We start from the raw sequence: 23,392 nt of genomic DNA, 5'->3' as shown, positions 1-23,392 counted from the left end.
CAAAAAGTTGCTGATCAGTTAATTTATACTGATCAGCACAAAAGGGGGGGCAGCAGTCAGTTATATAAAAAATATATAGCACAATCTGTCACTATCTCTCTATCTCTCTCTATCTCTCTCTCTCTATCTCTCTCTATCTCTCTCTATCTCTCTATCTATAACTCTATCACACTGCAGCAGCACAAAATATAGCACTCTCTGTCACTATCTCTCTCTATCTCTCTCTATCTCTCTCTATCTATAACGCTATCACACTGCAGCAGCACAACACAGGAAGTCACAAGTAGTAACAGGATCCAGGAAGCATCCAGCATGCTACAAGCAGTGATCAGGTAAGTATTTGCAAGGATCAGGTCAGTATACTACGGCAGATAGGCACGGTGACCGCACTGCACGCAATTCCAGACCGGAATGGCGTCTGCAGTGCAGTCACCGTTAGTTTAAATCCCCCTCCATGGCTGTGATTGATTCGTCGGTCCGACGAACCAATCACGGCCTTTGGGGGCGGGCGGGGTGAGGTGGGGTGACACCAGTGTCACCCTTACACCCCGTGGTGATTGGTGCTGTACTTTACAGCACCAATCACCTCCGATCCCTGTGTCACCGGCGAACGTTATTCGCCGGTGACACAGAAAACGCTGTAATTGGCTGTTCACACTGAACAGCCAATCACAGCGATCGCCGACGGGGGGGCGGCATCGCAGCCCCCCCTGGGCATGCAGGGACATGTCTGCTGTCAGGGACAGCAGACATGTTTAAACTGTCACCGCGTCTATAGGCGCGGTGACAGTTTAAAGCCATGACGTACATTTACGCCATGTGTCGGGAAGTACTTCCCGACCATGACGTAAATGTACGTCAAATGTCGGGAAGGGGTTAATACAGTAGTACTTAACTTTTGTATGTACTGTACTACGTATACTTTAGGTCACCGGACATGAACCCAATTGAAATGGTCTGGGCACAAATGAAGAAGTTCATCAGGAATGAAGTGAAACCGAAAAATAAACAAGAACTTTTGGATGGGATCAGGACTTTTTGGGAAAAAAAACTGACACGTGTCCAGTGTAATAAGTACATATACCATCTGGACACCGTCTTGCCTGTCGTCATTGAGCGAAATGGGCATGCAACTGCTATGTAGATTCTCCAGTACTGTATAATACAGTATAAAGTACTGTACCTGTAAAACTGAACCCCTCACAGCAGTCTCTTACAGTACAGTGTACTGTACAGTACAGTACAGTACCTCTCCTTTTACTCGCTGTCCACCTCACAACTTACTGTATTTCCCTCCCTTCAATGATTACTTGACATGTACTACACATTGCAGTTTGCTTGGGTCAGAGAACAAGGAAGAACCACTGGCCTGAAAAAAGTAAGTTTATGATCTTACTGTACAACACTCTTACAGATTGTCATGTGTATCTCTCCCTCGCTATTATTTTTTCTACTCTACCATGAGCAAAATCAAGCGTGTTTGGGCCAGAGAACAAAGGACAGGCAATGAAATGGAAAAAAAAAGTATGTTTATGATCTTACTGTACATTATCTCTCTCCCTCTCTCCCATCCCCTTCCCCTGCCAACATGTGTCTCCCTCCCCCCCCCCCCGAAATCCTTGTGACCATTCAGTACTAACGCTATTCTTTTTTCTTCTCCCCTTATCCACCATGCCACTCTACCATGAGCAAAATCAAGCGTGTTTGGGACAGAGAACAAAGGACAGGCAATGAAATGGAAAAAAAGTATGTTTATGATCTTACTGTACATTATCTCTCTCCCTCTCTCCCATCCCCTTCCCCTGCCAACATGTGTCTCCCCCCCCCGAAATCCTTGTGACCATTCAGTACTAACGCTATTCTTTTTTCTTCTCCCCTTATCCACCATGCCACTCTACCATGAGCAAAATCAAGCGTGTTTGGGACAGAGAAAAAAGGACAGGCAATGAAATGGAAAAAAAAGTATGTTTATGATCTTACTGTACATTATCTCTCTCCCTCTCTCCCATCCCCTTCCCCTGCCAACATGTGTCTCCCCCCCCCCCGAAATCCTTGTGACCATTCAGTACTAACGCTATTCTTTTTTCTTCTCCCCTTATCCACCATGCCACTCTACCATGAGCAAAATCAAGCGTGTTTGGGACAGAGAACAAAGGACAGGCAATGAAATGGAAAAAAGTACGTTTATGGGGCAAGATTTATTGTGTTTACCGTTTTTCCGAAAATGCAATTTTTGCTCAAATCGCCCTTTATCGCCGTTTTTTAAAATCGCATTTTTTTCCAGAACTCGAATATTTAATGAGGTGTGTATTCCGGCATGAAAAGTGCGATAAAGTGCGATGTACAGTAGGGCGATTTTCGGGATGAAAATTGCGATTTTTTAGTCATGAAAAGTTGCAATTTTTTTTTAATGTGCGATTTTGTGATTGAAAAAAAATAATAAAATTGGCGTGAGGTCCCCCCTCCTGTACATAACCAGCCCCGGGCTCAATGAGCTGGACCTGGTTCCAAAAATACGGGGAACAAAAAGCGTAGGGGTCCCCCGTATTTCTGAAACCAGTCCCGGACTCTTGGACCGGTCCTGGTTCCAAAAATACGGGGGACAAAAAATCTGGGGGTCCCCCGTATTTTGAAACCAGCACCGGGCTCCAACAGCCCGCAGTGTCATGCCACAGCCGGGGGACACTTTTTACACAAGGTCCCCCGGCCGCACCATGAGCACCGTGGCTGGTCAGCCTTGGACGGGGTACCTGGAGGAGTGGGGACCCCCCCAATAAAGGGGTCCCCCCCCAGGCTTCACCCGTCCAGGGCTGAAGCCCGGGGCTGTCACCGGCGTCGCGCTGGGACAGCCAGTGTCGCGCTGGGACAGCGCGACAGAAGCTGTTAGCTGCGTCGGAGGAAGCCGGTTCAGCCCGCTGTCAATGCGGACTGTCCGGCTCGGCTGCAGAGAGACCAGCGCTGGATCCTGGATCGGTAAGAATGTGGTGTAAAAGTGAGGTGTGCGGATGTGGGTGTATTAAAGTTATACTTTTCTGTGTGTGTGCTTTATTTTAACATTCTTTTTACAGGTGGTCTACTAGTCCCAGTGGGCCCATTAATGCCCCGCATGCTGGGACTTGTGGTTCCCCAAGTCCCAGCCTGCGGGGGAGGTCTGCTGGCACTTGCAGTTCTCCTGTATTAGGCAATGTTAGGAATGCGAATTTAACCCTATCAGGCCGGCGTCCAATGGCCAGGGACGCCGGTGACAGCCCCGGGCTTCAGCCCTGGATGGATGAAGCCTGGGGGGGGGGGGACCCCTTTATTGGGGGGGTCCCCACTCCTCCAGGTACCCCGTCCAAGGCTGACCAGCCACGGTGCTCATGGTGCGGCCGGGGGACCTTGTGTAAAAAGTGTCCCCCGGCTGTGGCATGACACTGCGGGCTGTTGGAGCCCGGTGCTGGTTTCAAAACACGGGGGACCCCCAGATTTTTTGTCCCTCGTATTTTTGGAACCAGGACCGGTCCAAGAGTCCGGGGCTGGTTTCAGAAATACGGGGGACCCCTACGCTTTTTGTCCCCCGTATTTTTGGAACCAGGTCTGGCTCAATGAGCCCGGGGCTGGTTATGTACAGGAGGGGGGACCTCACGCCAATTTTTTTTTTACTTTTACACATACTGTATTTTAACAAAGAACCATACACAGATCACAATGATCTGTGCATGGTTCTGACAAAATCGCCATGTTTCTGACCAAACCGCCAGTCAGGATCAGGTCTATTTTTTTTTTAAACTTTAGACCATTTTTTTTGGCGATTTCCAAATTCGCATCTCATTAAAAATGTGAATTGTATCTTTTTCAATGGGGAAAACATCTGAATGCGAATTCCGGAGTTAAAAAAAATCGCACTTTTAGAAAGTGCGATTTCGCAGCAAAAAGTGCCGCAAATCGCCAACCATTAAAAAATCGATTTGGGAAAAAAATGAAAAAAAATGGCCGTTTTTGCGATAAAAATCGCCAAAAACCCACCATCGATCTCTAATACTGTAAATGTCACCCATGATCTTACTGTACATTACTGTATCTCTCTCCCTCTCTCCCATCCTCTTCCCCTGCCAACATGTGTCTCCCCCCCCCCCCCCTGAAATCCTTGTGACCATTCAGTACTACCGCTATTTTTCTTCTCTCCCCATACCACTCTACCATGAGCAAAATCAAGCGTGTTTGGGACAGAGAAAAAGAGAGACCCACTGCCTTGGAAAAAGCTTTCTTGTCACCTACTGTAAAATACTGTACTTTACTTAAAATACTGTGTTAGGACTGATTGAATTACTGTACTTTTTATTATAATACAGTATTCTACGTTAAGTCCCCAGACAAACTGCAAACCATCTGTACAGGGTCTTGCCTGACGTCATTGAATGAAATGTAATGTAATGTACAGTACATGCATACTGTAAATAACACTTCTCCTGCACTGTATTGTACTGTACTGTATGTTTTAAGAAAAATGATGTACTGTAATGTACAATATTTTTGGTCAATGCTGTGTTTTGTCAATAAAGTACCGGTAGTCCTTGCAGGTGCTGAGGTAGCAGGCAGCGGCGGAGAGTTGAGTGCAGTGGTGGGTGTCAGGGTAGCGGCACTGCGGAGGTAATAGGCGGCTTTGCGGCTGTGAGGGAAGTTGTATCTTGGAGGTCGCGGCTGGAGAGGGTAGCAGGCATCGTGCGCACTCTGCAGAAGTGTGTCAGTGAGTAATGAGTACACCTGTGTGTCTGGGCTGTGACCTGGGAAGTGTCCATGCCTTGCGCTGTCAATGGAAAAATGTTAGCAGCGGTGGGGGGCTAATTTTGTGCACAAAAAGAGGCTGAAAAGCCCATTGAAAAATGTCACTGCACACCTGCCTCAGTGACAGGTACGTCAGCCCACATCACTGAGACAGATGTGATAGGACCAGGGGCATAGGGAGGGTGCTTCCAGTGGAGCGTGAGCTTCAGCATTGCCGCTGCTGCAGGTCGGCAGAGCCCATGCTCTGGGATGTGTGGCTGCGTGGAAGACCAGCAGGGATTAGTTCAGAGGCTGTTCGGCAGCGTGAAGGAGACCAGGGGAGATTATTGTGTTGGCTGTCCGGCTCCTGCTCACCTTGTAATTCACCGCAGTAATTCCATTAAGGGGGGGGTGGGTAGAATGGGACTTGTTTTATAACTTCCCTGTCTCCAAATCTCTGCTGCTTTGCATGGAGTCCAATCTTAAATCCCAGTATACCCGCTGCCAGATGCCCAATGCTGCAAAGGGACAGTGGATTAGTGAGGCAGCCAGCTCGCTCACCTCAACCCCCACTGTGCCATTGCCGGGGAGATGGCAAGTGACATGCTGCGTGCTGGGGTCGGCCGGCTGGCGGGCCAGGGATTGCCCTGGTGGCTCCGTTTCCATGGGCGGGGTGATCAACCCCCCCAAAAAAAGTAGTCTACTACTAAGATGGATAATAACACAAATAAATAGTACTGCACATTTAAAACAAAATTAATAATTTATAAATTTTTTAAAAGGTAATCAAAAAGATGATTTGCTGTCCCAATCAGTCTCCGAATTTCACTTCGTATGGCATCTGTGAAAATAAAAAAAAATGAACAGTTTTAGAACAGTAATACAAGTTGAGTACTTTACAGTAAACATTATTACAGTGTTATTGTATACTGTACCTCTATTCTGGGGTGGTGGTGGCCCATGGCCCAATGGCACCTGCCCTCCATCTTGCCTGTGACCTGTTTTATGAGAAAAAATATTTATCTGTAAATGCAGTGAGTTTTACAGTACATTCCTTTACAGTACATTCCTGTACAGTACATTATTTTCTATTCTGAAATGTACTGTAAGTGCACGCAGTTACAGTTCTATACTAATTACTGTACTGAATGTGGCCATTGAGACCTGCTTGATACAGTATCACAACTACAGTATCCATCCATTAACTGTACAGTACATGTGTCCAACCAGTTGTGATGTCACTCACTGGAGTACACTACTGCTCGGTTAAGGAGGGCACACAATAGGTGTGCATGTACCAGCTCCCCCCATTACAGTACAGTATTGTACTGTATACAGTATAAGCTCCTGCATTCAGCAAGGCACAAAAAGGCCAAGAGGAATCATGACTGGCAGATGGCCTGACGTCATGATGTTGCCAAGCAGAGGCTTAGCCCCAGGGGCAGGGATTTGCTGAAAGTCACGGTTTAAACTTAGGCACTGGGGGAGGGGTTGGATACAAGGCACCGTGTGGGGAATAAGGTTGAGAGACAGTGGTGAAAGCCTTAATTTAAAAAAAAGTTTAAAAATACTGTAAGTTACAGTATTAAGAAGTACAAAACTGTACTGTACCTTGTTGCTCTTCTTCAACAAACGAGGGTGCAGGAGTTGCTGTAAAAAAAAATAAGCACTGTCAGTTTACTACAGTACAGTATAATACAGTACTGTAATTATCAACCTCTACCCAATGTGAAAAACAAAATACTGTACTGTACAGTACAGATACTGTAAATGGATAAAAATCGCATCCCATTAAATACAGTAGCTGATTTGTATGCTTTTTCATGCGAAAACATCTGGATGCGATTTGTAGTTTCACTAAAAACCGCACCTCTGAAATGTGCAAATTTGAGGCAAAAAGTGCTTATGAAATTTCAACCAGTACTGTATACTGTATTACTGTACATACTGTACTGTACTGTATTTTAAAAATGTAGATAATCCAATCCCTCCAATCCGTGTTCCGCCCTTTACATTACACTGAAACTGTCCTGACCAAATTCACTAACGATCTACAGTACTATCGGCTAAATCCAAAGGCCTCTTCTCTATCCTCATCCAGCTTGATCTGTCGGCTGCCTTTGACACTGTTGACCACCCTCTCCTGCTCAACACCCTCTGCTCCTTTGGCATTACTGGCACGGTCTTCTCCTGGTTCACCTCATACTGTACCTCTCTGATCGCCCCTTCTCCATCTCCACTCCGAGCTCCTCCTCTCCTACTACCCCGCAGCCAGTCGTTGTTCCCCAAGGGTCAATCCTTGGCCCTCTCCTCTTCTCCCTCTACACCACCTCTCTGGGCACTCTCATCAGCTCCTATGGTTTCCATTACCACCTTTATACTGATGATACCCTAATCTACAGTACAGTATCTCTGCTCCTCCGACCTACAGTATCCCATCACTCCTGCCCAAGGTCTCCGAATGCCTCACGGCCATGTCAGCCTGGATGACCCAACGCTTACTGAAACTAAACATGGCTAAAACTAAACTTCTAATCTTCCATCCCTCGAACATCCTCTTTTTCCCACTATCTCCATCAGCATTGGTGAAACCGAGATCACCTCCACCGACCAAACGCGCGGCCTCGGTGTCATCATTGACTCCTCCCTCTCTTTCACCCCCCACATTCGTGCTCTCTCCCAGTCTTGCCGTTTTCACCTACGCAACATCTCACGCAACATCTCACGCATCAGACCATTCCTCTCCACTGACGCGACCAAAATTCTCATTCACTCTCTTGTCATCTCCCGCCTTGACTACTGCAACATCCTTCTCTCTTGGCTACCATTATTAACGCTGCTGCTAGGCTCATCTTCCTCTCCCGCCACTCTACCTCCGCCTCCTGGAACAACCTCCCGCCACCTACTGTATCAGGCTTTCTGATTCCCTTACCTCCTTCAAGCGCTCCCTCAAAACCCACTTTTTTCGACTAGCCTATCCCTCCTCCTAACCTCTTTTGATCCTCCTATCCTGCCTCCGTTCCCATCTGTTCCTACAGTACTTACAGTACAGTATCCTATTGTTTTTTCGTTCGTCCTCCTTTTAGTCGGTTAACTCTTATGAGTAGGGCCCTCCTTCCTCACGTACTCACCCTACCTCTTTACCTCACCTGTGCTCCTGTCCTGTTCTTCCCTTCATCTACTGTACTGTACTTCATCTTCAGTCTCCTCGACAATTTCAACACCTACAGTACTTCTGAACTGATGCTGATTTTAGTTCTACCAGCTACAGTATACCCCTATTTACAGTATGCTGTATTTTTCAACACACCCTGTACAGTACAGTACGTTACCTTGTAATTTGTTTTTTTGTTTGCTACAGTATGTACGGCGCTGTGGACACTTTGTGGCGCCTTATAAATAAACGTACTGCTACTACTACTACTTACATGGTTGGGGAGGAGTTTGGTCATACTGCCAAGGTAGACAAGGGGAATGCACTGTGGAAAAAGAAATGTTTGATCATTTTCTGAAACAATAGTAATACAGTACAGCATATTGTACAGTACATACTGTACAATACTGTACAGTACAGTACAAATACTGTACTGTACAGTACTGAACAATAGTGTCTCATACTGCAGCACATACAGTACTGTACACTAGTGTACTGTACAGTACTGTATGAACACCAATAAAGTCATAAGAATTGTCATAGTGGAGCACAACTTTCTGTGTACAGTAATGTACAGATGGAGCAGCTCCCATTTCAGCTGCTCCTGGAGACAGAATCTCAGGACAGCTATCCATACTGTAGGCCAGTATTCAATGCAGCAGAAGTACAGCAGTTGCAGCAGGGAGTGTTGATGAATGAAGGCATTACACAAGTCAGGGGGCATTGTGCATTAGGTGATAGGGGGGAGGGGGGGTTAGAATGCATAATTACTGTAGGCACTAAAGGGGGGCATTCTTCATACAGTATGGGTCATTCTGTACAGTATACAGAATGGCACTATTGAGGGAATTTTGTACTGCATACTGTACAGTAGGTACAGTATACTGTATGGCTTTACAGGTGGACTCAACAACTCCCTCAATGCTCAACACCATTACTCCCACCTTCCCTCCCTGCTCCACACTACTACTCCTACTGTACCCTCCCTGCCTGCTCCGCACTATTACTCCCACCGTCCCACCTTGTTTTTCACAATTACTACCTCCCTCTCTACTCCACACTATTACTCCCACCCTCCACCACACTATTATTCACAGCCTACCTCCCTGCTCTGCATTATTACTCCCACACTACTGTACCTCCCTACTCGAAACTACAGTATTACTCCCCCCATGATCCACACCATTACTAACTGCTGTATGCTTGATGGGGAAGGGGCCCCAGAGAGATCAATGTACAGGATGGCGCCCCAAGATTTATGGGGCCGGCCCTGAGTACGGTACTTACATCCTGGTGGAGTTCTGGTCGAGGCTGGAGGAAGAGCTTCTGCCACTGCCACCTCACTCTCTGTAGGGCTAGTGTAGGGGTGTTCCTGTGGCTCTGGGGATGAAGTGCTCCAAGTGTCGCCCTCTACACTCTCTTCATCCTCCTGGTCTTGGGCATCTTCCTTATATTGCAGGTCTGTAAAACAAATGACACCACAATTTGAGCTTGGTGATACAGTACACTGTACAATAGGGAACAATCTTGTCTGTAGCATAGAGGATATACTGTACAGTACAGTACAGTATTTTACTGTATGGATGCAAAGAGACACAGAGGGACTACTGTAGTTTAGAGTTGAGCGTAATCAGACACACTTGTGTTTCTGCGCATGCGTAAGAGGGGATGGAATGGAGCTGGGGTCTATTAGTAGCACTTGCATTCATACTGTAATACTGTATACTGTACTATAGAGAAAACATCAGAATCGGCCCCAGGGAGAGAAATACTGTACTGTAGACGCACACAATCTTAAAAAATCGGGAAAAAAAATTCAGACAGTTGTCCCCCTACTGTATTTACAAACTAACAAATACTGTACTGTACAGTAAATAAAAACATGTACTGTACTTACTAGGTGGTGGGCTGATCCGGCCTCTCCAATGAATTTTGGAGGCTGTGGGGGCTGTGTCGGCCACCATAGTCAGGGTGCCCTCGTCTTCAAGCGGAGGCACTGTGGGAAAATGACAAAAATGCGAAAATGTGCTGTTTACTGTAAATAAAGTTACTGTACTCTTATTACTGTAAATGGGGCGGGGGTCCCAGGTTGGGACATCCGGGTAGTGCTGAAAGGATACCAGAAGTGCTGGACACCTTTCCACAGTGCGCTGCAGTGGCAAAAGACAGCAGCCAGGAAGGATACGGGCAGTGCACACAGAAATCATAATTGGATGTAGTATCATTTACAGTATATTATTATTATTATTTGGGGGGGGGGGGAGCACATGGGAGATTCGGTCTGCTGCTGCTGGGGAGGGGACTGGGGAGAGCACATGGGTGATGCTGCTCCTTTATACCGCTATGTGCGCTTGAGCACTGAATGTAAAACTTTTTGAAAAATATTTTGCTAAATAAACAAAGCAACATTTTTCGATGCTAACTTGTCATGTCTTTTAACCCTGGTTCAGTGTAAACGGCGCAGACCTGGGTCCGACCTGGGTCACAGTGCTGTGTAAATTTGGTATGAAGCTGGGTCCAACCCTGGAAACTCCCGTGACGCTGGCAGCGTCGGCCAACGGCACACCAAGAAAAAACACAAGTTGGAAAGAAAGAAAAAATACACAAACTCAATAAACAAATGACAGGACTTACTCTCAGACGGAGCAGCGCCGCTTGTAGAGGCTGTGGGGGCTGTGTCGGCCTGCATGGGCAGGGTGCCCTCGTCTTCAAGCGGAGGCACTGTGGGAAAATGTCAAAAATGAGAAAATGTGATAAACTTACTGTACAGTACTCTTATTACTGTAAATGGGGCAGGGGTGGGTTTACAAAAAGGCGTGGACTGGATTTTATAAAGTGCTGCGGCCGCTATAGTGTACTTTATAAAATCCACTCCACTCCAAAGTGGATAGGACCGCTGCGCTTGCCCCGCTTACGGCTGCCCTGGATAGTGGTTGTTTCAAATGGAGGCATTTGCCAGTGCAGTACAGGATTTAGTACTGCCACTGGCAAGTGCCTCCTTTGTTGTGCATCAGAGGCATTGGCGCAACGCTCCACCCCCACCCCCCCTGACATGGACACTATGCTGACTACGCAGGGCTCCCGCGGGGACACTACGCTGACTCCACTAGGCTGCCGTTGGCCGATGCTGATAGCGTCGCCCAATGGCACGGCAAAAAACTACACTACGTAGTTCAAACACACAAACACAAAACAAAATTAAGAAATGACAGGACTTACTGCTTAGCATCGTGGCGATGCTTTAGGTGGGGCCTGCAGCATCCCGGCAGGGAAGGGTCCCCTGTTCTTCAAGCGGAGGCACTGTGGGCAAATGACAAAAATGTACTCTTACTGTATTACTGTAAATGGGGCAGGGGTGGGTTTACAAAAAGGCGTGGACTGGATTTTATAAAGTGCTGCGGCCGCTATAGTGTACTTTATAAAATCCACTCCGCTCCAAAGTGGATAGGACCTCTGCGCTTGCCCCGCTTACGGCTGCCCTGGATAGTGGTTGTTTCAAATGGAGGCATTTGCCAGTGCAGTACAGAATTTAGTACTGCCACTGGCAAGTGCCTCCTTTGTTGTGCATCAGAGGCATTGGCGCAACGCTCCACCCCCACCCCCCCTGACATGGACACTATGCTGACTACGCAGGGCTGCAGCGGGGACACTACGCTGACTGCGCTAGGCTGCCGTTGGTCGACGCTGACAGCGGCGGCCAACGGCACACCAACAAAAGATACAAGTTCGAAAGAAAAAAAAAACACAAATACAGTACAATAAAGAAAGGACAAGACTTACTCTCAGAAGGAGCGGCGGCGCTTGAGGTGGTAGGTGGGGCAGCTGTATGGGCCTCCTTGTCTTCAAGCGGAGGCACTGTGAGAAAATGACAAAAATGCGAAAATGTGATGTTTAATGTAAATAAACTTACTGTACTCTTATTACTGTAAATGGGGCGGGGGTCCCAGGTTGGGACATCCGGGTAGTGCTGAAAGGATACCAGAAGTGCTGGACGCCTTTCCACAGTGCGCTGCAGTGGCAAAAGACAGCAGCCAGGAAGGATACGGGCAGTGCACACAGAAATCATAATTGGATGCAGTATCATTTACAGTATATTATTATTATTATTTGGGGGGGGGGGGAGCACATGGGAGATTCGGTCTGCTGCTGCTGGGGAGGGGGCTGGGGAGAGCACATGGGTGATGCTGCTCCTTTATACCGCTATGTGCGCTTGAGCACTGAATGTAAAACTTTTTGAAAAATATTTTGCTAAATAAACAAAGCAACATTTTTCAATGCTAACTTGTCATGTCTTTTAACCCTGGTTCAGTGTAAACGGCGCAGACCTGGGTCCGACCTGGGTCACAGTGCTGTGTAAATTGGGTATGAAGCTGGGTCCAACCCTGGAAACTCCCGTGACGCTGGCAGCGTCGGCCAACGGCACGCCAAGAAAAAACACAAGTTGGAAAGAAAGAAAAAATACACAAACTCAATAAACAAATGACAGGACTTACTCTCAGACGGAGCAGCGCCGCTTGTAGAGGCTGTGGGGGCTGTGTCGGCCTGCATGGGCAGGGTGCCCTCGTCTTCAAGCGGAGGCACTGTGGGAAAATGTCAAAAATGAGAAAATGTGATAAACTTACTGTACAGTACTCTTATTACTGTAAATGGGGCAGGGGTGGGTTTACAAAAAGGCGTGGACTGGATTTTATAAAGTGCTGCGGCCGCTATAGTGTACTTTATAAAATCCACTCCGCTCCAAAGTGGATAGGACCGCTGCGCTTGCCCCGCTTACGGCTGCCCTGGATAGTGGTTGTTTCAAATGGAGGCATTTGCCAGTGCAGTACAGGATTTAGTACTGCCACTGGCAAGTGCCTCCTTTGTTGTGCATCAGAGGCATTGGCGCAACGCTCCACCCCCACCCCCCCTGACATGGACACTATGCTGACTACGCAGGGCTCCCGCGGGGACACTACGCTGACTCCACTAGGCTGCCGTTGGCCGATGCTGATAGCGTCGCCCAATGGCACGGCAAAAAACTACACTACGTAGTTTAAACACACAAACACAAAACAAAATTAAGAAATGACAGGACTTACTGCTTAGCATCGTGGCGATGCTTTAGGTGGGGCCTGCAGCATCCCGGCAGGGACGGGTCCCCTGTTCTTCAAGCGGAGGCACTGTGGGCAAATGACAAAAATGTACTCTTACTGTATTACTGTAAATGGGGCAGGGGTGGGTTTACAAAAAGGCGTGGACTGGATTTTATAAAGTGCTGCGGCCGCTATAGTGTACTTTATAAAATCCACTCCGCTCCAAAGTGGATAGGACCGCTGCGCTTGCCCCGCTTACGGCTGCCCTGGATAGTGGTTGTTTCAAATGGAGGCATTTGCCAGTGCAGTACAGAATTTAGTACTGCCACTAGCAAGTGCCTCCTTTGTTGTGCATCAGAGGCATTGGCGCAACGCTCCACCCCCACCCCCCCTGACATGGACACTATGCTGACTACGCAGGGCTGCAGCGGGGACACTACGCTGACTGCGCTAGGCTGCCGTTGGTCGACGCTGACAGCGGCGGCCAACGGCACACCAACAAAAGATACAAGTTCGAAAGAAAAAAAAAACACAAATACAGTACAATAAAGAAAGGACAGGACTTACTCTCAGAAGGAGCGGCGGCGCTTGAGGTGGTAGGTGGGGCAGCTGTATGGGCCTCCTTGTCTTCAAGCGGAGGCACTGTGGGAAAATGACAAAAATGCGAAAATGTGCTGTTTAATGTAAATAAACTTACTGTACTCTTATTACTGTAAATGGGGCGGGGGTCCCAGGTTGGGACATCCGGGTAGAGCTGAAAGGATACCAGAAGTGCTGGACGCCTTTCCACAGTGCGCTGCAGTGGCAAAAGACAGCAGCCAGGAAGGATACGGGCAGTGCACACAGAAATCATAATTGGATGTAGTATAATTTACAGTATATTATTATTATTATTATTTGGGGGGGGGGAGCACATGGGAGATTCGGTCTGCTGCTGCTGGGGAGGGGGCTGGGGAGAGCACATGGGTGATGCTGCACCTTTATACCGCTATGTGCGCTTGAGCACTGAATGTAAAACTTTTTGAAAAATATTTTGCTAAATAAACAAACCAACATTTTTCAATGCTAACTTGTCATGTCTTTTAACCCCGGTTCAGTGTAAACGGCGCAGACCTGGGTCCGACCTGGGTCACAGTGCTGTGTAAATTGGGTATGAAGCTGGGTCCAACCCTGGAAACTCCCGTGACGCTGGCAGCGTCGGCCAACGGCACGCCAAGAAAAAACACAAGTTGGAAAGAAAGAAAAAATACACAAACTCAATAAACAAATGACAGGACTTACTCTCAGACGGAGCGGCGCCGCTTGTAGAGGCTGTGGGGGCTGTGTCGGCCTCCATGGGCAGGGTGTTTTTTATTTTCATATACAGTATTTATACATACAGTACAGAGAAACTAGATCTTAATCAACATTGAAGAAATACAGTATTTCAGTTTCTCACAAATACAGTATCCTATAAACGACAATACATTAGTGGGGGTTGGTGGTGCAGAGCTTTACCAGATAGAAATGCTAATGAGTTAGTGTACTTGGAGTGGGGAGGCTAAGTGTTATTTTTCCTTTGACAGATACAAGATTCAAATGTAAATGTCCTTTTTAGACAATGCAGTCCAGGTGTATAGTGACCCTTAATCACATTATCTGTCTGCACTTAACACTACAGAAAGAAGGGTGAACTTGCAGCTTTGAAAAGGGGAATCCTCATCACATTTGAAGAAAACTTTCAGATTTTCACAAATACAGTATACAGTAGTAGCAAACAAAGATGGGTCATAGGAAAGACAGACATTAGATCTACAAGCTTTAGGTCGACCACTGAATGTTGACATGCATGAAGGTCGACATGACTGAAGGTCAACATGGGTTAGGGAGACATGGTCATTAGGAAAACTAAATTATTAGGTCGACATGGGTATGGTCAACATTCAAAAAGTTTACCATCGAGTTTTTCATTATTGTTGCCTGAATGTCGACACAGTCAACATGGACACTAGAAAAGTGCATTGCGTCCCCTCAGCCTAGGCCAACGGCACGCCAAGAAAAGACACAAGTTGGAAAGAAAGAAAAAATACACAAACTCAATAAACAAATGACAGGACTTACTCTCAGACGGAGCGGCGCCGCTTGTAGAGGCTGTGGGGGCTGTGTCGGCCTCCATGGGCAGGGTGCCCTCCTCTTCAAGCGGAGGCACTGTGGGAAAATGTCAAAAATGAGAAAATGTGATGTTTAATGTACTGTAAATAAACTTACTGTACTCTTATTACTGTAAATGGGGCGTGGGTGGGTTTACAAAAAGGCGTGGACTGGATTTTATAAAGTGCTGCGGACGCCATACTGTACTTTATAAAATCGACTCCGCACCAAAGTGGATAGGACACATACCGCTTGCCACGCTTCCACTTGATGGCGACAGTGGACTTGCCCTTTCCCTCCTCCTCCTCTGAAGTCCTGTAGCATTAAAAATAACATTTACAGTATACAGTAGTGTCCTTTCAAACATTAGTGCATTGGGTCAACAACACTAGGTCGACCGAACACAAGGTCGACATGGGTTTAGGTCGACTTTGGTCAAGGTCGACATTTCATTTGGTCAACACAAGCAATAGGGCTACAGTCAAAATGTCATCATGGGTTTTGTCACTGTTTTTTGATGCACGGCGGTTCCTCTTTTCATAGTAAACCACCCCCACTATCAACGCCAACCCGAAGCGTGGCGAGCGGCGGCGTTACGTGTCCAACGACCTTTTCATAACCCCACTATCCACGTCGCCGTGGAGTTTAGAACAGAAAGTGTGGCGAGCGCAGCGAGCACCGCGAGGGGACACGGATACCTGTACAGATAAACGCTTACCCACGCGGGCTTCACAGGTGTCCGCGTCCCCACGCGTTTGTGTCTATCCAATTATCCATACCCGCTATAATAACAGTAAATACTGTACTACAGTACTAATGTACTTTAATTTTGTAAATGTCATGTACTGTACTGTACAGTACTGTACCTCTGCTCAGCTTGGCCCTCAATTTGGCCAGTTTATCTGGCTGTCTTCAAAGCAGGTCACTCCACCTCTTCTGCAACGAGAGGATACTCCTATCCCTGTGCAGGACTTCCTCAATCTCCTCCTTTGCGCTCCTATATGCGCTATGTTTATCGGCATTAGTGGCCAAGGACTTGTCAACATGCCGCAGCAAGATCAGGAGCCCCGCATCGGAGAAGTTCCTTTTCCTCTGCGCCATGTTGCCTACAGTATACTGTAATAGTGGCCGCCTTCCACGCATGTCACATGTCGACACAGGTCACATTTCAAACACAGCAAGTCGCATCATTCAAGTTTTTGTCCCTACATTAGTGTACTACAGTACTTACAGAAGCCCTGCACTAAAAACGGAAAATTTCGCAGAACAAATTCGCGGCGCACATACCCTATCACTATACAGTATGCACTGATTACGGAAACCCTCCACTAAATCCGGTTATTTTCGCAGGACAAAATACGTACAGAACATACAGTATAGTACCGTATATTGAGTACTAAATCCGGTATACTGTACAGTATTAATCGCAGGAATAATACTGTAGCAGCTGCAACGCACAGTTTATTAAATTAAATTAATTAATATGAGGCCTCCCATATACTGTACGGTATGAAGACACAATTTCATTAAAGTTAAGAAACTCATTCACAACATCCAATGGAATAATACAGTATGCTGATGTACTACAGTACAGTATGACATGGCATTGTTCGCAATCTACAGAGTTTGAAAAGTCACTGCAGATTTCTTTACTGTACCTTCCCCCACGATCACTCATTAATTAGTATGCAGAACCACTGTTTACACTATTGTGACTTTGTGTCTATGAAAACACCTCCCCCAGCTGCATATCTTTTGGTCACAATACAGAGTCTGGAAAATTAATGTACTGTATACTGCAGTATACTATAATAATATAATATAATAATAATATAATAATATAAAATCGTATATACAGTACAGTATTGTACATCACTGTACTACTGTACATTACAGAGCTTTTCCCTACAGGATAATATCCGTGACTCGAACTGGGCTACTATTCTCAGAGCTGGGATAATAAACGCAGGACAGACGCGGGGATCAAATTCGCAAAGGTCGGATATTATTCGCACGTGCTACTACAGTATACAGTATACAGTCGAACTGGGCTACTATTCTCAGAGCTGGGATAATAAACGCAGGACAGGCGCTGGGATCAAATTCGCAAAGGTCGGATATTATTCGCAAGTGCTACTATAGTACAGTATGTCTCCTGGATTGATTACTTTAGCCTACTGACTACCATGTGTACTGCGTTTTGTGTCATGCGCTGGGGAGTGTTCACTTCCAAAATGGATTCTGCTCAGAGGCAGCGTTACAGCTACGGCGAGCTGATGATTTTGGTTAGCTGCCGGGACCAGCCTCTGAGCACTAACCTGGAGAAGCGGAATGCTTACCGGGATGCGCGCAGGCTAATCCTGCGCAGATACTGCCGGCTGCGCAGGATTAGGTCGCTCCAAAGAAAATGGAGCGACCTAGTGACAAGGCAGCCTGCGAAGCTAGAGGCCCTGCACCGTTCTGTCGCAAGTAAGTACTGTACACTACTCCTCAGTGGCGTAAGTTTGTCAAAGTCGCCCGGAGGCAAGATAAATATTGGTGCCCCCTACAGAGGTACACACATGTGGCCACTATAACTTATAACATGTACCCTTTTTACAAACCTACAGTACAGTATGTGTTAGGGTCAGGCTTGGAGGGGGTTCTAAGTTTAGACTTGGGGGGGTAAAGTTAGCTATAGATTGCAGGGGGAGGATAGGATTATGCTGTGGGGAGGGCCAGTGGCGTAACTAGCTTTTGGGCGCCCCCCCCCCCCCCCGCCGTTAAAGGGAGGGCGCCCACCCACGCACCCCGCCGCACCAACCCCCGCCCGCACCGCTGCACCAACCCTCGCCCGCCCCGCCGCACCAACCCCCGCCTCGCCGCCCATGCAATCCCCCCCATCCCCCGCAGTCTTACCTATGCTCAGTACGCGCTGGTCCCGGCTCCCTTCTTCTGCTATGGGGACCACCACAAAATGTCTGCCCCCATGCAGCAGACAGTTTCAGAGAACTGTCTGCTACATTGGGGCGGACATTTTATTGTGGTCCTCACAGCAGAAGAAGGGAGCCGGGACCAGCGCGTACTGAAGAAGACACTGACAGGTAAAGACTGCGGGGGATGGCGGCGGGGCAGCGGGGTGTAACTATAGCACTGCAGCCCCCGGCGCCCGCACATGCACAGCGCCCCCCCGCGGTCGCGGGGGCTGCGGTGCTATAGTTACACCCCTGGGGAGGGCAGTTAGCTTCTCTTCATCGATGGCCTGGGGGGAGACCGGGTGGCTGTGTTGTTGATAATCGCGCTATGTGGTGCATGCAGACACCCTTGATTGGCAGGGAAAATCATTACTGACAGGGCGCTGTGAGAGGGGAGTCGGATCGGCGGGTGCTGGGGATACTGAGCCCCCCTCCCCACCTGCACTTGACTGTATCAAGGGTGGAGGGAGAAAGTTCCGTGGTGCAACCAGGAGGGAAGGAGAAGAACGGATACAGCTTCTGCTCCCCGCCTGTTGGACCCAGCGCTCCATGCAGACCCCACTGCGGGGCCTGCAGAGACATTCCCTACCAGTCCCTGCAGCCTGTGTGTTGTCCAGTCATCACAGGCTGCAGATGCTACTGGACAGCCACCGGAAGTACAGCTCTGCGGTGGCTGTCAGTCACTGCCTGGATCGCAAATAAAGATCCGATCCACTGCAGGTGATGGGGGACCTCCATTGTCTCCTGGAGTTCCGCCACTGCTACTCCTGTTAGGTACTGTACTTTACATTGAACTCTACTGTACAGTATACTGTATTTAGATTGTGTACTGATCCTGTACCTACAGTACCTACACCAACTACTGTAGGTTGACAAGCATTGTGTCGACACCCCTAGGTCAACAGAAAGCAAGGTCTACATGTGTTTAGGTCAACATGGGTCAAGGTGGACATGTGATTAGATTGACACAAGCATTACAGTATGTCAACATTCAAAAGGTTGACATGGTATTTTCCAGTGTTTTTGGGATCCGCCATGTGCTGACAGGCGAAACTGTACTGTATTTCATGCCCTATCATCCACTAGGGCAGGGGTGTCAAACTCAAATTCATCCGGGGCCGCATCAGCAGTTTGGTCACCCTCAAAGGGCCGGTTCTACATCTTCCCCAATAATTGCAGATAATAATTACCCCGAAACACAATTTTTAAGGGCATATCCGCAAATAATGTATTACAGTAGGTAATGCAGCACACAGTACAGTATATTTTTAAAAAAAAATACTACAGTATACAGGTACTGTATACTGTATTTGGCTGTATATTTGGCGCATGTAGGACACTGTCGCAAGTACAGTACAGTATGTCACAGCGTCAGGAGATGGCGATGCGGAGATGTCGGAGCCAAGCTGCGATTGCACGTCCCACAGCTCATTGTATTAGGGTTAGTATTGGTGCAAGCCCTCCTGCTCCCCGTGCCACCGTCGTAGCGGCGTAGCTTATACAGTACAGTATGTACAGTAGCTGTGATGACGTCCCTGATCACATGACAGTACAAACATTGTCTGGCGGGAATGTTGTAATAGGTGTGTTGACCAAATGAAATGTCGACCTTGACCAAAGTCGACCTACAGTAAACCCATGTCGACCTTGCTTTCTGTCGAACTAGTGTTGTTGACCCAATGCACTAATGTTTGAAAGGACACTACAGTATACTGTAAATGTTATTTTTACACAGGACTTCAGAGGAGGAGGAGGAGGGAAATGCAGGCCATGCAGGCCGATACAGCCCCCACCGCCTCTACAAGCGGCGCCGCTCCGTCTGAGAGTAAGTCCTGTCATTTGTTTATTGAGTTTGTGTATTTTTTCTTTCTTTCCAACTTGTGTCTTTTCTTGGCGTGCCGTTGGGGTATAACTCATTAGCATTTCTATCTGGGAAAGCTCTGCACCACCAACCCCCACTAATGTATTGTAGTTTATAAACCCACCCCCGCCCCATTTACAGTAATAAGAGTACAGTAAGTTTATTTAAAGTAAACAGCACATTTTCGCATTTTTGTCATTTTCCCACAGTGCCTCCGCTTGAAGACATGGAGGCCCATACAGCTGCCCCACCTACCACCTCAAGCGTCGCCGCTTCTTCTGAGAGTAAGTCCTGTCCTTTCTTTATTGTACTGTATTTGTGTTTTGTTTTTCTTTCGAACTTGTATCTTTTGTTGGTGTGCCGTTGGCCGCCGCTGTCAGCTTCGACCAACGGCAGCCTAGCCCAGTCAGCGTAGTGTCCCCGCTGCAGCCCTGCATAGTCAGCATAGTGTCCATGTCAGGGGGGGTGGGGGTGCACAACAAAGGAGGCACTTGCCAGTGGCAGTACTAAATCCTGTACTGGCAAATGCCTCCATTTGAAACAACCACTATCCAGGGCAGCCGTAAGCGGGGCAAGCGCAGCGGTCCTATCCACTTTGGAGTGGAGTGGATTTTATAAAGTACACTATAGCGGCCGCAGCACTTTATAAAATCCAGTCCACGCCTTTTTGTAAACCCACCCCTGCCCCATTTACAGTAATAAGAGTACTGTACAGTAAGTTTATCACATTTTCTCATTTTTGACATTTTCCCACAGTGCCTCCGCTTGAAGACGAGGGCACCCTGCCCATGCAGGCCGACACAGCCCCCACAGCCTCTACAAGCGGCGCCGCTCCGTCTGAGAGTAAGTCCTGTCATTTGTACTGTATTTGTGTTTTTTTTTTCTTTCGAACTTGTATCTTTTGTTGGTGTGCCGTTGGCCGCCGCTGTCAGCGTCGACCAACGGCAGCCTAGCGCAGTCAGCGTAGTGTCCCCGCTGCAGCCCTGCGTAGTCAGCATAGTGTCCATGTCAGGGGGGGTGGGGGTGGAGCGTTGCGCCAATGCCTCTGATGCACAACAAAGGAGGCACTTGCCAGTGGCAGTACTAAATTCTGTACTGCACTGGCAAATGCCTCCATTTGAAACAACCACTATCCAGGGCAGCCGTAAGCGGGGCAAGCGCAGAGGTCCTATCCACTTTGGAGCGGAGTGGATTTTATAAAGTACACTATAGCGGCCGCAGCACTTTATAAAATCCAGTCCACGCCTTTTTGTAAACCCACCCCTGCCCCATTTACAGTAATACAGTAAGAGTACATTTTTGTCATTTGCCCACAGTGCCTCCGCTTGAAGAAGAGGGGACCCTTCCCTGCCGGGATGCTGCAGGCCCCACCTAAAGCATCGCCACGATGCTAAGCAGTAAGTCCTGTCATTTCTTAATTTTGTTTTGTGTTTGTGTGTTTGAACTACGTAGTGTAGTTTTTTGCCGTGCCATTGGGCGACGCTATCAGCATCGGCCAACGGCAGCCTAGTGGAGTCAGCGTAGTGTCCCCGCGGGAGCCCTGCGTAGTCAGCATAGTGTCCATGTCAGGGGGGGTGGGGGTGGAGCGTTGCGCCAATGCCTCTGATGCACAACAAAGGAGGCACTTGCCAGTGGCAGTACTAAATCCTGTACTGCACTGGCAAATGCCTCCATTTGAAACAACCACTATCCAGGGCAGCCGTAAGCGGGGCAAGCGCAGCGGTCCTATCCACTTTGGAGCGGAGTGGATTTTATAAAGTACACTATAGCGGCCGCAGCACTTTATAAAATCCAGTCCACGCCTTTTTGTAAGCCCACCCCTGCCCCATTTACAGTAATAAGAGTACTGTACAGTAAGTTTATCACATTTTCTCATTTTTGACATTTTCCCACAGTGTGTCAGGACTCGGGGGTCCGTGGACTCACCTACTGGCAGTGATCAGGTGGTCACACGGACGCCCCGGGTCTCTGCGCCTCTCAGGCGCCGCGAGGCAGGACAGGGGAGCAGCCGGACGTCAGAGGCTTCCTCTCTGACTTCCGGACGCCGGGCGTCGGGGGTTGCTAGGCAACCAGCCCGACGCGCTACTGCCGGCAGTGAGGACGGAGCTCCCCGGCGGGTTGCTAGGCAACGACAGACGCCGGGCGGCTCTAAGCTGAGTCCTGGCTGTTTCTAAACAGTCAGGACGCCGGGGACTTGGCGCCTTTTCTCTAGCACCTATCACCAGGGTAGGGGCTTGGCCCTGAGGCCTCATCTCATTGGCCCAGCTCACTATATCAGGTGTCTGAGTATTATCTCAGACGCCGGTGATAGCAGCCTGTTACTAGCTGCTCAAGTTGCCTTCGTTTGTAGGCAGCCAGCTCTGAGGACGATTGGCATACTACGGTCCAGCCCAGACCTTCTTCCATCTCACCCCCTGGGTGCCGTGAGTTACCTTGGGCTACCGCCGTGTAGCATTGTCCCTCTTTAGTGCCCTATTGGAGGTGGGCCTTGTTCCTCCGTATCATTTGTGGGATTCGTTCCCTCTGTTAGTTGTGGTGGTCACAACTTCCTTTGACTGTGGATTGGTTTCACAGGTATTGTGTGACTAGGGTCACTTGTTGGTTGCGACTGTGTCGCAGGTTAATTTCTATAATTATCAGTTCCTCTGTGTTTTGTTTGTATACCCTTTGGGTTCAGTCCGCATACCTCTTTGTATTTACCCACCCTGACTACCTTGGGGTCCCCTGCCTCGGGTACACTTTAGTTAGTCATCCCCTTGTTCTCTCCTAGCCTTGGTGGCCGCGTTGTCTCCTCTCAAGACCAGGTGGCATCGGGGTTGGAGCCTGACTAACGGGCTCCTTCGGACGCGGCTATTATTGGCGAAGCCTAGTACCGCACGTGTCCGCCAACGCTAGTCCGAGGCAACGGAGGTAGGGTTGGCAGGGGAGGGCCCCAGGATCCTAACAGTATCACCGGACAAAACTTATTGTTGGAGTATCATTCTTTAACATCTTCCAACATGAACCCTGCTGAGCAGCTTCAGGGGTTAACCCAGAGGATGCAGGACCTCACCCTCCGGGTGTCAGTGCAGGAAGGTATTACGCATGCTGCCCAGAACACGGCCCCTGAACCTAAGTTAAACCTTCCCAGTAGGTTTTCGGGTGACCGAAGGGAGTTCTTTAATTTCCGAGAGTCTTGCAGATTATACTTTCGGTTAAGACCCAGATCGTCGGGCACCCAGGCCCAACAGGTGGGGATCATAATATCTTTACTCCATGGAGACCCCCAAACATGGGCATTTGGTTTAAAAGCAGGGGATGAGGCGTTGTCTTCAGTAGATAACTTTTTTAAAGCTTTGGGGCTGTTATACGATGACCCGGATCGAGAGGCATCCGCTGAGAGTCATCTAAGAGCTCTAAAACAGGGCAGAAATCCCGCGGAGGCCTATTGTACTGAATTTCGCAGATGGGCTAACGATTGCGGGTGGAATGACCCAGC

The 23,392-nt window shown here is 48.3% G+C and overlaps 2 long non-coding RNA genes across 2 annotated transcripts; both read right to left on the bottom strand.

Annotated features, from left to right (window-relative positions):
• Positions 1–5,487: 5,487 nt before the first annotated feature.
• On the bottom strand, positions 5,488–9,351 carry LOC146062828 (uncharacterized). Its single transcript, XR_014471540.1, has 5 exons — positions 9,185–9,351; positions 8,172–8,222; positions 6,355–6,393; positions 5,679–5,741; positions 5,488–5,584 (listed from the first exon to the last, which is right to left on the bottom strand). It is a non-coding gene; the product is annotated as an uncharacterized LOC146062828 (long non-coding RNA).
• A 1,180-nt stretch (positions 9,352–10,531) lies between these two features.
• Positions 10,532–11,748, bottom strand: LOC146062827 (uncharacterized). The gene is made up of 3 exons (XR_014471539.1): positions 11,678–11,748; positions 11,117–11,197; positions 10,532–10,618 (listed from the first exon to the last, which is right to left on the bottom strand). It is a non-coding gene; the product is annotated as an uncharacterized LOC146062827 (long non-coding RNA).
• Positions 11,749–23,392: the final 11,644 nt, after the last annotated feature.

This window comes from Crinia signifera, chromosome 3, assembly GCF_055691185.1.
Source record: "Crinia signifera chromosome 3, ASM5569118v1, whole genome shotgun sequence".
In the NCBI taxonomy this organism is placed as follows: Eukaryota; Metazoa; Chordata; class Amphibia; order Anura; family Myobatrachidae; genus Crinia; species Crinia signifera.
The sequence above is the reverse complement of the archived record's forward strand: the minus strand, read 5'-3'. Positions and strand labels throughout refer to the sequence as shown.